Raw genomic sequence first — 16,854 nt, 5'->3', positions numbered from 1 at the left:
TTTTTACTGTGACATGCCAGTCCATTTCTTTTATCTTTGTTTGAAAGGTAGAGATTCTTTGGTTGGGGGCTACATAAAGGTAATTTTTCTTTATGGTATCTATTATTTTGTCTCTTGTAAGGTTGCCTATTCTCAAGTTGGATATATTTCCATCTTAAGACCATTTCTTATCTTTTCTAATAATTTTCTGATGTGCTTTTTAAAAAAATTTTTTATTAGTGAAACACCATGAGGTACGGTTGTAGACTTACAAATTTTTGTGGTTGGGTTTCAGTTATACAATGATCGAATACCCATCCCTCCAGCAGTGCCCATTCTCCACCACCACTGATCCCAGTATACCTCCCACCCCCCACCCCTCTCATCACACCCTGCCTCTGTGGCAGGGCATTCCCCTTTGTTCTCTCTCTCCTGATGTGCTTTTCTTTTTCCATTTCTCTTAAGTCTACTTTGCTATACAATGACCTTTCTTATATTTCAGTTACCAAACCATATCCTAACCATGTTATCTCAACATATTTTATACAACGTATACCATTTTCAGTAGTCAGTAGTTCAGCAAGTACTTGTACTTACTTTAGTATGAAAGTATTAGAATATGTTTAACTACTGACTACTGAAAACAAATACATTATTATATCCCACTTCTACTTTTAGTAGCTCATAATTTAATTTTTTTTCTTGGAATACAGTGCCTTAAAATGTTCTAGGGCTGGAGCGATAGCACAGCGGGTAGGGCGTTCGCCTTACAAGCGGCCAACATGGCCGACCCGAGTTCGATTCCTCCGCCCCTCTCGGAGAGCCTGGCAAGCTACCGAGAGTATTCGATATGCCAGACACAGTAACAACAAAGTCTCCAATGGAGATGTTACTGGGGCCGCTCGAGCAAAATGTTCTAATCTATATTTCATCTACATTTACATGTGTAATTTACTTCTATTAGAGCATTATGTTCGTACTATCTCTCTTTGTTTGACCAGTATTGCTTTCTTTTCTATAAGTTTTCCATGGTTTATCTCTTAAAACTTTTGTTTGGAATTTGCCATCTGATCTTTCCATACTGAAAATTCCATATTAATAATAACTATCTCTGGCTTAACATTCATTGTCTGAATGTTAGATGTCACTTTGATTTTAAAGTGAATTTAGTGGAATTAAGGAACATTATAATTATAAACCTAGATATTTTCATGTGGTTTTAAATTCTCCAGCTTGATGTTTTAATTTTTAAACAATAAATTATAGTAATCAACTTTACATGTTTCTATGTTATATATTCATTGTTCTGTGGTGAAGACTATTTACCTACTGCAGTATAGATATTTTTGTAATCTTCACTTTATCATTTTTGTCATTTGTATTGTTGAAATTTTCCACTGGAGTACCACTTAACTATCCCAGAATCCCCAGGTCATTATCTGCATTACAATATTTATGATATGCAACACCATCTGTTTGGAGACATGAATTTTTCTTTCCTTGTTTTTCCTAATTTTGTCTAGATTCAGCATTGATTTGAGTCATAATTATCATATCCTTTTACTAATCTAGATTTCTCTTTTCCGGTTGGTTAAAACATCACACATCACCCTTCCTTCTATTTTAAATGTAATTTTATATTTATACTTACTATATTCGGCAGAGCCTGGCAAGCTACCCATGACTTATTCGATATGCCAAAAACAGTAACAATAACAGCCTTCATTCCCCTGACCCTGAAAGAGCCTCCAATACTGCAGAATTGGGAAAGACAAGTAAGGAGAGGCTGCTAAAATCTCAGGACTGGGACTAATGGAGACGCTACTGGCACCTGCTCAAGTAAGTCAATGAATCCCGGGATGACAGTGACAGTGATACAGTGATACATTACTTTAGAAACCATGCTTGCCTATTTGTTTGCCTTAGTAAGTATTCTTTTTTATTATTATGAAACTTTTAGAATGTATTCATGGCTTAAAAATCACTAATTAATTTCTTTCAGATCTTGACTGGAAGAAATAAAATGAATTTCTTCCAACTCTCCAAATGCTGGTTTATCTCAGTCTGATATACACACAGGGTCACTCAGGTAACATGTATATAAATAAGGTCAACAAAGACTCAGAAGCATCCTTATTTTCTGAATGTGAAGAAATATCAGACTCAAGACTAATTAGAGTCCTGGAGGAGAAAATGTCGCATTGCTATGTGGATCCATGCATGTTAGTGTCAGATTATTTTAAAATTCTAAACATAATGCGTGGTATTTTTTTTGAAAAAAAAATAGGCACACCAAGAATTTTTTAATAGCTTCAAATCATGAATTTCAAATTATGACTATGTTACTATAGTAAGGAATGATGATATCAGACTGCTGATCAGATATTAAGAAATTCAAGAAAGTAGTATTCTGCTTGGCTTGATAAGCATGCTTTTGGAAAGTTTAAAAATGCTGAATTTTCAAGGTACAGTGAAACTGAAACAGGGTGAGTTGAAGAGAGCCATCAGTCTGTGAGTTCCATAATGAGAGATAAAGAAAGTACTAGAATATACTGAACTACTGACTACTGAAAATGGTATACATGACCCCCAAATTAAAACACTACATGTACACTTTCTAACATTACCCCATCTCTGCAAAAGGGGCATATCTGCAGGTGCAAAAAAATGAAGATGAGCAGAAACTAATGTTTGCATTGGAAGCTGATTTATCCAAGTGATACAGTGAAAACTGTGGACATAGTGTGTGCATACCGTATTTTTCTCACAGCTTTGCAATTCCTACCCATTACAACCTATGCAAACAAAACTTTTTGTATTATTTCATCAGTAATTATCCAAACTTTTCTTTTTGTCTGGGACTCAACATTGATATTCTCCCAGGTTACACACACAAAATCTGAAATCAACAGAAAGCATTTTGTTTGTCCTGAAGGTGTCACTATAACCATAGGATATCTGTTGCTGTTCAGCTCTGTTCTCAGGCCTGTCACAGTTTAAAAATCCTGAAAGAGAGACTCTGGAGTTGTTGGTTGGAGCCCAATGGGTTCTGGGCTGTAGGCAGCTCAAGGACCCATGGCCCCACCCGGGACCGGCCTGGCAGGTTGCAGAAGCAGCAGGCTGGGGGAGGGTGGGGGAGACATATTGCTGTGACCAGTGGCCAGGGGATGTTCCTGTGGACAGTGCACCTGGAGGGCAGATCCTGCAGGCTGAACTATGCCACCGTGGCCGTGGGACACTGAGTCTACTCCTTAGGGGGTTACTGCTCAGGAGAGGACTATGAGACACAATGGCAGATCGATGTGCACATTTTTTAAAAAATTTTTATTAGTGAGACACCATGAGGTACAGTTGCAGACTTACAAATTTTTGTGCTTGGGTTTCAGTTATACAATGATCAAATACCCATCCTTCCAGCAGTCCCCATTATCCACCACCACCGATGCCAATATCCTTCCCATGCCCCATTCTCCCCATCCCACCCTGCCTCTGTGGCAGGGCATTCCCTTTTGTTCTCTCTCTCCTTTTGGGTGCTGTGGTTTGCAACAGAGGCATTGAGTGGCAATCATGTTCGGTCCACAGTCCACTTTCAGCACGGATCTTCCATCCTGGGATGATCCTCCCAATACCCTTTATTTGGTGCTCCCTTCTCTATCTGAGCTGCCTTTTCCCCTGGCATGTGCGGCTAGCCTCCAAGCCATGGAGTAAACCTCCTGGTACTTATCTTGGCTATTCTTGGGTGTTAGTCTCCTATTTTGTTACTTTATGTTCCCCAGATGAATGCAATCTTTCTATGTATGTCCCTCTCTTTCTGATTCATTTCTCTTAGAATGATACTTTCCATGTGGTACCACTTGTATATAAATTCATGACTTCATCTTTTCTAACAGCTACATAGTATTCCATTGTGTAATCTCCAGGTTTTTTTTTTCTTTTTGGGTCACACCTTGTGAGGCACAGGGGTTACTCCTGGCTCATACACTCAGGAATTGCTCCTGGTGGTGCTTGGGGGACCATATGGGATGCTAGGAATTGAACCTGGGTTGGCTGCGCAAAAGGCAAACACCCTACCCGCTGTGCTATCGCTCCAGCCCATCCATGTATTTTTTGACTTGGTTCTGCGAGTCTGTGTGTGATTCTCTTCTATTTTCAGTGCATCGTGATCTGAAAAGATTGTTGATACTCTTTCTCTCTTCCTGATTCTATTGAGGTATGTTTTGTGTCTTAGCACATGGTCTATTTTAGAAAATGTTCTGTGAGATGTGCACATTTTCAACACAGTGTCCTTGCGCTGGACAAAGCTGTCCCTGGTGAGACCTGCTGTCCGCGGGTAGGCTCCTGTGGTACCCTACATGTGCTATGGACACTCGACTGTCCTGGTTGATGGCACGGTCTTCCTTTGGGGTGGGCGGAATGATGCTAAATGCACGTGCAACGTGCTTTATTCCTTTGATGTCAATACTCACAAATGGTCCACACCCTGAGTGTCAGGAACAGTTCCTGGAGCCCCGGATGGGCACTCGGCTTGTGTCCTGGGCAAGATCATGTACATTTTGGGGGGCTATGAGCAGCTGGCGGGCTGCTTTTCCAATGACATTCACAAGCTGGATACCAGCACCATGACCTGGACCCTCATCTGTACCAAGGGCAACCCTGCACACTGGCGGGACTCCCACTCCGCCACCATGCTGGGCAACCACATGTAAATCTTCAGGGGCCGTGCTGACAGCTTTGGGCCCTTCCATTACAAAAGTGAGATTTACTGCAACCGCATCCGAGTCATTGACACCAAGACTGAAGCCTGGCTGAATTGTCTGCACACGCTAGTGCTGCCAGAGGACTGGAAGGCAGGAGGAGCCATTCGGCCTTTGGTTACAATGGGGAGCTGTACATTTTTCGTGGCTATAATGCAAGGCTGAACCATCACTTCCACGACCTCTGGAAATTTAACCCTGTATCCTTTACCTGGAAAAAGATTGAACCGAAGGGGAAGGGGCCCTGTCCCCGTCGACGCCAGTGCTGCTGTATTGTTGATGACAAGATTGTCCTCTTTGGGGGTAACAGTCCACTCTCAAGGAGGGCCTGGGAGATGAATTTGACCTCATAGATCATTCTGACGTACACATTTTGGACTTTAGCCCTAGTCTGAAGACTCTGTGCAAACTGGCGGTCATTCAGTATAACCTGGACCAGTCCTGTTTGCCCCATCACATCAGGTGGGAGTTGAATGCCATGACCACCAACAGCAGTATCAGTCGCCCCATCGTATTCTCCCATGGGTAGGGGGAAATGTTGCCGTCTCCCCTCCTGAGCCTGCTGTCATCTTCACTGACCCGGGCCCATCTCTCACCTGCCTGTCCCCTTGGACCCTGGACTTGATATACCTCCTTGTTTAGTTGTTGGACTAGAGGTGTTTTTTTTTTTTCCGTGCTGTGAACTCAGTTGGGGAGCTGTAAGGGGGCAGGTTAGGTTCCTCCCCACTTGGGCCGAGGGACCCTTCCCCATGGTGCTCTGTCCTATCCACTTCCCTCTAACTGCTCCTTGGCTTCTGCTCTGCCCCAAGCCAGCCAGGCCCCTGTGCAAGGAAAGGAAGAGAAAGGGGAAGAAGGGAGAAGCCAGCAGAGTCAGAGTCCCGGGAGCTTCCGGCACCCCTACTCCCCTCCCATCCCCGCCCCTTTGCTTGAGCCATGAGAAGTGATTGGGAGCTGAGGGGAGTTAACAGCTGTTGGCATGAAAACCACCTTCTCCCTGACCCGGGAGGCAGGACCAGCAGATAATTTCACCCTTCCTGGAGCTGCTGCTGTACTCTGAAGCGCTCAGCAGCCCAGATTTTATAAAAATGAATTACCCCCCCACCCCCCAAAAAAATCCTGAAAGAAGAAGCAAATTTTTATAGCTGATGGTTTGTACTGGTAAATCTATGCACACGTTTCAAGTTTTGTAGCTTTGATACATATAATTAAAGGGTATTTGTTCTTTCAAATTAAAAAAAAATTTACAAACTGTGTCCAGAACAATTAAGAGCCTAATTTGTTTGATCAGTTTTTATCATCCCTCTTGTACTACCCTGTATTTTTCAAGAGTCCCACAGGCGGGGAAAAATGGAAAATGCAAGGAATTTAACTGGAGAGAATCTAATAAGTTTTTAAGAAGAATAGTGCACTAGATAGAGTTCTCCAGAGAAATGAAACCAGCATGGTGTGTGTGTGTGTGTGTGTGTGTGTGTGTGTGTGTGTGTGTAAGATTTAAAATTAAAAATTTAAATAAATTTAAAAATAATTGATCCATGTAATTATTGAGTCTGGGAAATCCAAAATCTGCAGACCATTAGTCCCACTTTAATCACAAAGGTATGAGGAAGCTGCTATCCAGGAATTGTTGATATGTTGATATTTCCATTTGAAAACCACTGACAGGAGAATACTCTTTAGCTGTTAGAGACAGTTAGTCTTTTGTTCTATTCAGATGAAGCTCATTCACCTTATAGAGGGTTCTGATTTTCTCAATCTACTGAATAAATGTTAATGTTCTCCCTTCTCCCCACCCAAAATTCACAAAGAGCTGGGCCTTAAACATACCCTGAGGGCCAGAGAGATAGTACAAGGGTAAAGGCTTTTGCTGCAGCTGACCTTGACCAAACAACCCCAGCATCCTCAGCTGGGTGTGGTACAAAAATTTTCTCTCTTCTTTTTATGTTTCAGGACATAATATAGTTTCATGTAAATTGGTAAAAACTTAATAAAAGTTTTAGAAAATGCAATTTGATTTGCTGTAAGCAATCAAGAAGAAAATAAATTCACATAGAAAACAGACCTTAATCCAAGCACTCAAAAGATATCATCAAGTGCGACTCTGATCTTTTTTCCTTCCTTCCTTCCTTCCTTCCTTCCTTCCTTCCTTCCTTCTTTCTTTCTTTCTTTCCTTTCTTCTTTATTGCTCCCTCCCTGGGAGTACTCAGGACTTACTCCTGGCTCCATAGTCAGGGATTATGCTTGGTGGGGCTCAGGGGACCATATAGGGTGCCAGGACTCAAACCCCAGGTCTTTCGCATGCAAGGCAAACACCCTACTTGCTGCGCTGCCACTGTGAATCTGTCTTAACTATTCTTAGTATCTCCTAATAAATGTATATGTTATAGCTCAGATAACTTGCTGTTTCACTTGAAGTCATACAAACTGGAATAACAAAGTCAGTATTGGTATCCAGAGAATCTACTTTTACTCATTTTTACACACTGCTTCCCTATGTACCTTATAATAGTTTGCAAAATTTCCATTTTAACAAAACTTTCATGTCTAGTAATTCTAATGGGAAATTTGTATTACAACCTCTCCTCCATACCCCAATAAATTTCTCTATCCTTTTCCCTACAGTTCTCCAAATATATATGGAAAATAAACTAGAGAATTTCTCACTTTGTCCTGCAGGTGCCACTCTCATCACAGGTCATCTATTTCCAGGTTTGCAGCATGATCTCACAGAGCAGCAACAGATTGAACGTTTTAAAGAATAAAGGAAGATGGCTCATTCAATTTATGCCGCTCAGTGCTAGGATCCAGAACCAGTTTTTATTGTTCTGTAGTTCATAAGTACCAGTTAGTAAATACGACATTTTAATTCATTTAATTTTTAAGGTAAAACTTACATACAGAACACATTAAAATTAAAAGAATAGAATGACTTTTTCCTTTCACCAAATTCAGATCAAGAGCTATCTAACTTACTAGTTTATTTAACCGCAGTTATTTCATTTATATATTAGAAAATATTTTGACTTTTTTCTTTTATTGTATGATAGGGTACCACAAAATTTACTTTTCACCATTGTGATTCTTCTATATAACATATCATCTTGGAGACCCTTGTACAAAGAATTTTTCTTTTTCCATAGCATTAGAGTATCTCCACAATAAAGATGCACCTAAACTTATGACTCAGTTTTTAATTGATATACAATAATTTCTTGCTTTTAAAAGTTTGACTGAACTGAGTAGTTATATATAGTCTATTTTGTATGTGTGAGAGTATGTCTGAAAGTATCTGAGAACATATACATTTGCAATGTTTATAGGCATTTCCACATTGTTCACCACAGGGCTTGAAACAGCATATGCTCTTGCTAGCCATGTATGAAATTGTTTTATTTTCACACTGCTTGACTACAACAGTATGTGGATTTTTGCCAATCTATCAGTAAAAAAAAGCACCTCGCTTAAAAAACTTATTATAATTGCTTTTGAATATATTTTGGGTTAAAAGCTTTTTTTAAAAAAATAATTCTTTTGCTTCTAAGTAATAAATAGAAAGTCCAACTTTATGGTATAAGCAAGAGAAAACTTGTTTTTCATGACTGAAAAGTGGGTAAATGCAGAACTTCTAGCTTTAAAGCTCACTGGGACATCCATCACAACCTTCATTTCCTTGCCATCTCCTACCCAACATATATACTCATGTCCTTATGAAGCTCCCCTTGGTGAAGAATCTATGATTCCATAGAATTATAAAACACATGTAAAGGAACAGACAAGGAACAAGATACTTATAAAAAAACCCACTCAATTGGGGTAATTTTTGTTTGGATGTGTTTTACTTGGTTTGGGGATTTTTGTTTTGTTTTGTTTTGTTTTGAATTCACCTAGTGGTGCTCCTGGCAGCACCAAGTATTATACTAGGGATTATTCCTGGGGATATAGACGACTGAACCGGGGAAGGTTATAAGCAAGGAAAATACCTTAACTTCTGTACTCTCGCTCTAGTTCCCAAAACACCCATTTGGTAGAGAGAACAGAAAATGATTCAGCATGGCCTCTGGTCCATAGCACCTCTCATGATACACAGGACTGAAAGCAAAGTATCTCTGACCTGGAGGCAACTAAAGCTCCTTAGTCAGCCTGATTGCTCTTTTTTGTTCTCTGAAGGTTCTCCTTGATCCTGTGGACCTGTATCTTCACAGTCTTTGTGAAGTTGAGACTGAGTAGTAGGAGAATCTTGTGAGTCGCATCTATCACAGCATTCTTCCTGTTGTATTAATTTTGGATTTTCATGATTGCTTGAAAGTAGAGTGATCAGTCTGTGTTAGTTATATTTGGGGGTTCTAGCTAGCAAGGTTAAAACACTGTAAGTCATAAATCTGAAATACAAACTGTATATTCATATTCTTCATATTTAGACACTATGCTTTAGTGTCTATGCTTTAGTTAAGTTACCATAAATCATGTACCTGGGAGTAACAGAATAAATGACAAATCCACTATTTGTAACCAAGGATGTTTAGCTTTAAGATCAAAGTTTCAAGATGCTTCTTTGAAAATTTATAACTGAATAACTAACAACTGTAATAGAAAAAAATCATCATTCTTGTTTAACCTTGTTTTATCATTCTTGTATACCTTGCTAAACACCTCTGAAGCTGCTTCCCATTCATTCTTTTTCACCTCTCAAAGCAATATCCTGTTTGTCCTGTAGATGCCACCATAACAAAAGAGTATTTACTTCTAGTTCTGCAGTCTGAGCTCTCAAAATGCTGGGAAGAATCTAAAATCTTGAATAGAGTTCCATCTGTATACAATTTGTTCTTAAGATCACCTCCTCCCCCCATTCATGAGTTAGAGTTTAATAGCTACAACATATGTTAAATTCATTTCTATTAAAATTTTAGTAACTTTATCTGTCTATATAGTTATAAAATTCAAAAATCAAAATGTAAAATAAGTCCTCCCTGAAAAGAAATCTTTCTCTACTTTTGATTCTTACCTACCAGTATGTCTTTATAGCATTTATCATGATAATTCATTTATTGCCTTTTCTTCCAGAGATTTTAATGAATATACAAACAAATATAAATAAAGATTCTTTTCCTGATTCCCCTTTAATACACAGTTGGTCTTTCTACAGTTCTCTGTTTCCTTTTCCTTTCTAAACAGCTTATAAACTAAAGAGTTTAGTTTTCATTTAAGTTTTAAGAAATATTCTTTGAAATAGATTTAGTCTTCTACTATGAATAAAACTGATCCTCAGTGATGAACATTTAGGTGGATTTCTATTGTTTGCAAGTGCAAATAATATTGCAGTGAATAACCTTGTCCTGTCGTCACCTTACATGCATGGACATATGTTTTTGGACAAATTACACATAAGAGTAATTGCTGGGTCAAAGATTACATGTATTTGCAATTTAACAAATGTGCTTAATTTGCTTTCAGAAGACATTGTTAAGTCACATTCTCACCAGAAATGCAAATTATTTCCCCACAGCTTGACCAACATAGTGCCGAATCAGTTTTCATTTTATTTTTGTCAATATTATAGGGAAATACTCTCATTTTAAGTTCATACTTTTACTATGAATAAGGTTGAGCAATTTTAAACATGCAATGTTAGAAAATCTGCAAGTTAAAACTCTCTCAATATAGCATAGAAAAAAACTATGTATAGTCTTTACAACTGAAAAATAATTTCAATTTCTCTCTCTGCAGATTCCAAGGTTGCCTTAAGGAGCTGAACTATTACAGGCAATTGGTGGGAGGTAACATTAGTATTGTATAGGCAACAAAATAAGTTAAAAACATTAGTAAGTATCAACATGAGGTAGACACTATTATCCACATATTTACAAGTGAAGAAACTGACTTTTAAAACATTTAAGTACCTTTTTCAAAAGCAACAAAGACAATAAATTATATGTCAGGATTAGTATCCAGTAGTATCTGACAGTAAATCTACTTAATTTACAAAATGTTTTTTGTCTAAGAATGCTAGAGGAAAACCAACTGCTACCCTATGGACACACCAAGTCAACTCTCAAAAAAAAAAAAAAAGAATTTTTTTTAAAAGGAAGATTCTCTTTGTGTCCTATAGGTGACACTATATCCCCATGAACTATCAGCTGTGACTTCCAGCTGTTCTGCAGAGCTGAAATTTAAGAAGATGGAAGAAAGCTTGCTCATTTCTGTTATGCACCTGACATTTCAGCACCAGCATTCAAGTACTTTGTAGAATTCCAGAATCTCACTCTGACTTCCTCAATCTTTCCTTTAAACACATGCTTTAAGATACCTGTGATGAGTTTATGTAGTTCTAATAATTTAAAAATATAATAAAGGTACACAGTAAAACGGTCCTTGTTTCTTACTTTCAAATCTCTTATTCACCACCATATGAAATGAATAAATATTTCTATTTTTCTCATCTTTTCTGTCCTTCCTGAAATAGTCATGCCCATATAAGCAAGTATAAAAAGATAATCCTTTCTATTCCTATTTTATACAAATATCTACAAGTATATTTCACACAAATATCTTCACTTTAAATTTTTTAGTAACATATCATGAAGTCATGTCCACATTTAGCACTGAATAAAATTTCTGTTTTTTATAGCATCATGATTTTTGTGTTCTTATGCACCATGATAATTGTGCCTAATTGATGGATAGATTATCATGTTTTAGCTTACAAACAATGCTATGATATATGTATGATTATTTTATTTTATTTTACGTTATTATTTTTATTTATTTATTTATTGAATCACTGTGGGAAAAGTTACAAAGCTTTCAGGTTTAGGTCTCGGTCATGCAAACATCAAACACATTTCCCTTTACCAATACTTATTTTTTATTACTTTATTTTCAATGTAGGAGTACTGCTATTTATTCAGCCACTGATTAGCTGATTGAATTGTGCATTAACTCCACCTTACTTTTTTTTTCATTTTTTATAATTTTATTTATTGAATCACCATGCGAGCAGTTACAAAGCTTTGGGGTCTAAGTCTCGGTCATACAATGAAACACCCATATCTTCACCAGTGCAAATTCTCCACCCCCAACATCCCCAGTAAACCCTCATGCCACACCCTCCCCCTACCTGTGGGGCAGATGATTTCCATATTACTCTCTCTCTACTTTGATCACATTCAATATTTTGACACCAGACCCACCATTATTATTTGAGATTTTATCCAAACACTCAGATCTGCCGAAAAGGCAACAGTCGACAATTTGGGTTCTATTGCTGGTTATGAATAACATATGATGTCACGTGGCTGCAGTAAAGCCCTGTGATTTTGAAATTCTGAAATTTTAACACTTAAATCTGAAGGGATTTCTGCCAAAAGCCACTGGGTTTCGAGATTTGCTCCTGAGTCTCTGGGATCATGGCCATTGAGCAGCTTGATCAGGAGCCAGAGAGGCCATTCGTGGGCGATGACTTGGGGTCTCGTTAGGACAGGGAGACCAGGACCGGCTCCACCCCCATCCTGTGAGGCCCAACAAGTTTCATCACTGCTGGCCCAGACCTGACTGTCCAATGGCCTCTGGAGGATGACGGCCACCGAGCCACCAAGGGGGAGCAGGCGGAGGGACAACACCCTTTCCTTCCTGTGGTGGCCCGGTGATAGTAACCTACTGCGGGGTCTGGACGCATTTCTGCCAAAAGCTGCTGGGTTTTGAGATTTCTGAGTCTCTGGGATCTTGGCCATTAAACAGCTTGATCAGGAGCCAGAGAGGCTGTTCATGGGCGATGACTTGGGGTCTCGTTGGGGTGGGGAGGACAGGCCCAGCTCCGCTCCCATCCCGTGAGGCCCTGCGTGTCTTATCACTGGGGGTCCAAAACTGACTTTCCAGTGGCTTCTGAAGGATGGCGGCCACTGGACCACCTAGGGGAACAGGGCAAGGCACGAAACCTATTCCCACCTGGGTTGGCCCAGCACTGGTAACCTACTGCAGGGATCGGACGCATTTCTTCCAAAAGCCGCTGGGTTTCGAGATTTGTTTCTGAGTCTCTGGAATCATGGCCATTAAGCAGTTCAATCAGGAACCAGAGAGGCCATGCCTCTAATTATATAGCTGAGTTTGTGGGTATGTTTGTGGGTATGTTTCCCATATACCTAACTTTTGGCCGTTTACTTTCTTGGTAAACTTTGCCCCAAGTTTTTGGAGTCTGACCAAAAGCACAGCAGCAATTTGGCGGTATCTGGAAGTCTGAAGGCGCCATGAGGCTGCTGATGCACTCGCCTCACAGGTACAGATTGACCTGCTGGCGGCACCATACCCCCTGATTGTTTTATTTTTAATGCACAAGCATCATTGTAGAATGAATCCTGAAGTGAAGTTAAAATGTAAATGCATTTATAAGTTTGATAAATATTTAAAAATTATCTATTACATAGATTGTACCATTTTAAGACTTCCACCAGAAAAGTATGGTAATTCCAATTTTACTTTAACTTTTCAATATAATGAATTATCAAGATATTAGATATTAATTGATATGATATTTTTAATGTATATACATGCGGTTTTATTTTTAAACTCCATATTAAAAATGAGATCAAGCATTTTCCACTACTTGAAGGCCCAGGAGGACTATGGAGGATTTTTATTGTTTTGTTTTGTTTTGTTTTTAGTTTTTGCTTCCGCATGGCAATGCTCAGGAGCTACTCCTGGCTCTGAATTCAGGAACTACTCCAGACAGTGCTCAGGGGACCATATGGGATACCAGGGATTAAATCCTTGTTGGCAGCTTGCAAAGCCAGGGCCCTACTGACTGTACCAGGACTCCAGTTTAGTTTTTTTGTTTACCTGAAGGATTAAAACATCTCTCAGTGACAAAAAAAGAGAGAATAAATTTATATTTTGCTAAACATGAGCAATTTGGGATTTCAAGATTTCTTTCTCTCTTTTTTCACTTATTCGACCCCAGTTTCCCTGCATCTTAGATTCACTTTCTGTGGTAATCTTTGACAATTTTAAAGCTTCGCAGGTGGCAAAATGTTCAGGACCATATTCTTTCACAATAGACTTGAATCGCAATCATGTATTCCTATAATGTAGGTGTAAATATTTTAGCTCTCTGATGGTCCACATCAGAGTAAAATCTCTCTTCTTGAGGGAGAAACAGAGGTCAACCTTATATATATACTATATGGATTCAACCTTATATATATACTATAACCCCATATATATATAGTATATGGGGTTAAGATTTATGAATAAGTGTTGAATTTTTAAGAAAAATTAGAACTGCATGACAATGAAAAATGAAGAATGTCAAAATGGGCACAAACTGACATACTTATTTGTTTACCCATATATGCATCTTAAGAAATGCTCCAAACTTCACTAACATGTTAGATAAAAGGCTGAAGTAGAAAAGAAGAAATACTCATAACTATAGAAAAACTAAAATTCTCTTTCTAGAGGAGTTTAGTCTTAACTATTTAAAATATTCAATATCTAGGTGATAAATATACGTGGTTAGATCTAAATGTGTCTTTTTATAATGATAGGACTTAAAGAAATTTATAAGTATTTAGATTTTGGTATATTGACAAAAAGTAAATATTATAGGGATGTCTAATAAATTGTAACATTAATCACTCTTATTCAGTAGACAGTTCAATTACTGACTGAGAAAGGGAGATATAAATGTACTAAGAACTCCATTGGAAACATAAAATAGTAACTGCACAGAAATGAGAATAGTTACGACTAATAGTAAACTATCCTAGTAGTAACTAAAGCAGCACTGTATTGGGAAACATAGTAGTAGTAATTAGAGCATCACCTCTAGTTCGTTTAGTGTTTCACAGTGATGTAATCTTTGAAATTTTCCCTTTGTTTGAGGTAGTATTTGATAAGCTATAGTTGTTTAGTAACTCACTTTTGATGGAATTGTATTAGGGATTGTATTAGGTTTGACAGCCTTTGGCCTAATAATTTAACCTTAAATTCTTTTAAGAACCCTTTTGGTGAATAACACATTAATAAGGATGACAGTATCACAGAGGTAGGGCGTTTGCCTTGCACGCAGCCAACTTGGCCGACCCGAGTTTTATTCCTCCACCCCTCTCGAAGAGCCCGGCAAGCTATTGAGAGTATCTCGCCCATACAGCAGAGCCTGGCAAGCTACCCATGACGCACTCGATATGCCAAACACAGTAACAACAAAGTCTCCAATGGACATGTTACTGGGCCCGCTCGAGCAAATTGATGAACAACGGGAGGACAGTGACAGTGACAGTGATTATAATATAAAATGGAAACTAGACCTAAGAACATAGGGTTTGAGGTAGTAAACCAAGACATGAAGAATTGAAGACCTTTGTGATTTTACTTCTTCAAAAAGTAAAGTCTTAAAGTATGATTAATGGGAAGAAACCAAGAATCTGGCACATTGCTATGCCAATGAACTTTCTATAAAATACTTTGTTTTCAGTGCTTACATCAGTAATTATCAAAACTTTTATTTCTAGTAAAGATTATGAAGTGACCCACAGTTTTTTAAAAAACCAACTAAAAATCCCGAACATAGCAAAATAGAGGCAGGCTGGAAAGGGATGCATAAGGGAGGGATACTGGAAAAGTAGGTGCTGGGAAATGTACACTGGTGGAGGGATGGGTGATAGAACATTGTATGACTGAAACACTATCGAACAGTTTTGTAACTGTATCTCACGGTGATTCAATTAAAAAAATTTTTAGAAAAATAAGTCTCTTCTTCCCCCCACCCTACTGTCATCCTGCAAAAAAAAAAAAGGCATATTAACATCATGTTGACTTGTTCAAACTGTGCATGGGGGAGGGGGGAGGGAAGTAGTAAAATATACTGAATTTGTCCTGCAGGGGTCACCTTAATCACGGGATTGTCTCATTTGAGCACTCATTCCAGATATTTCAAAACTGAGATAGACTAGACATTCTAGAAATTGATAGAAGCCTGTGAGGTCAATATATATGGTCAATTGTTCAATGCTTGATCTCTCTCTCTCTCTCTCTCTCTCTCTCTCTCTCTCTCTCTCACAGACACAGACACACACACACACACACACACACACACACACACACACACATACACTCTTCACATTCTGCAGTGCTCAGGGCTCACTTCTGACTCTATGCTCAGGGATCACTCCTGGCAGGACTTGCGAGCCAGGTATAAGGCAAGTGCTTTCTACCTGTTGTAAAATTTGTCTGGCCCCATTTTTAAAAGGTGGTTTTCAAAAAGGTTGCCAAGTAGCTATTTATTTTTTTCATAATTCTAAGATCTTTTATCTAGGAGAAAGAAATAACTGCCCCCCACCCCAACCCCTCCCCTGATCCTCTAGATATCTATTATTCTAGATACCTAGTTTCTTTTTACCTGGCAGTCTCTGAACTAAGGGACAAGAATACCTTGTAAGTTCTCGGACTGTAGTTTTTCATCCTAGTATTGATTGGTCATGACCAGATGAGTCACTGGGGAAAATAACTCAGACAGGGGTGTGGAAATGAGTACATTACATGACTAACTCCATGTAGCAATCAATTTTTCTACCTGTTTCTTTGGTTTTCTTTATTCTCTATTGTATAGGGAGTTACTCATAAAGTTAGTAGAGCCTTAAGCTCCAGATCAAGATGGCTGCAATAGGTACTGGGTGACATCTGAGAAACTTCTCTTCTTATATTTGAACTAGCAGAAGCAGTTTCAGCTTCCAGTGAAGTTCCTCTACCCACTCTTTTCTTCTCCAGAATCCAGTCTTCCTTTTCTCTTTCTCTCTTTCTCTTTTTCTTTCTTTCTTTCTCTTTCTTTCTTTCTTTCTTTCTTTCTTTCTTTCTTTCTTTCCTTCCTTCCTTCCTTCCTTCCTTCTTTCTTTCTTTCTTTCTTTCTTTCTTTCTTTCTTTCTTTCTTTCTTTCTCTTCCTTTCTTTCCTCTCTTTTTCTTTACTCTATGTACCCTTTCCTCCTATCCCCTTATTCTTGCATTTCTTTAAAATATTACAATGTATATTTATCAATGTATTCATACTATTAGATTATATAGAACCATCTCCACTCATTTGCTTTATTTATTGATCTCTAATAGAAAACTATCCTTGTCTCTTAGAGTTGAATTTTT

General features: G+C 38.4%; 1 pseudogene; it reads left to right on the top strand.

Moving 5' to 3' along the window:
* The first annotated feature begins 2,407 nt into the window (after window positions 1-2,407).
* Window positions 2,408-5,549, top strand: LOC130027680 (kelch domain-containing protein 3-like; annotated as a pseudogene).
* Window positions 5,550-16,854: the final 11,305 nt, after the last annotated feature.

This window comes from Sorex fumeus, unplaced genomic scaffold (assembly GCF_029834395.1).
Source record: "Sorex fumeus unplaced genomic scaffold, SorFum_2.1 ptg000037l, whole genome shotgun sequence".
Lineage (NCBI taxonomy): Eukaryota > Metazoa > Chordata > Mammalia > Eulipotyphla > Soricidae > Sorex > Sorex fumeus.
This window is presented reverse-complemented; position numbering and strand designations above follow the sequence as displayed.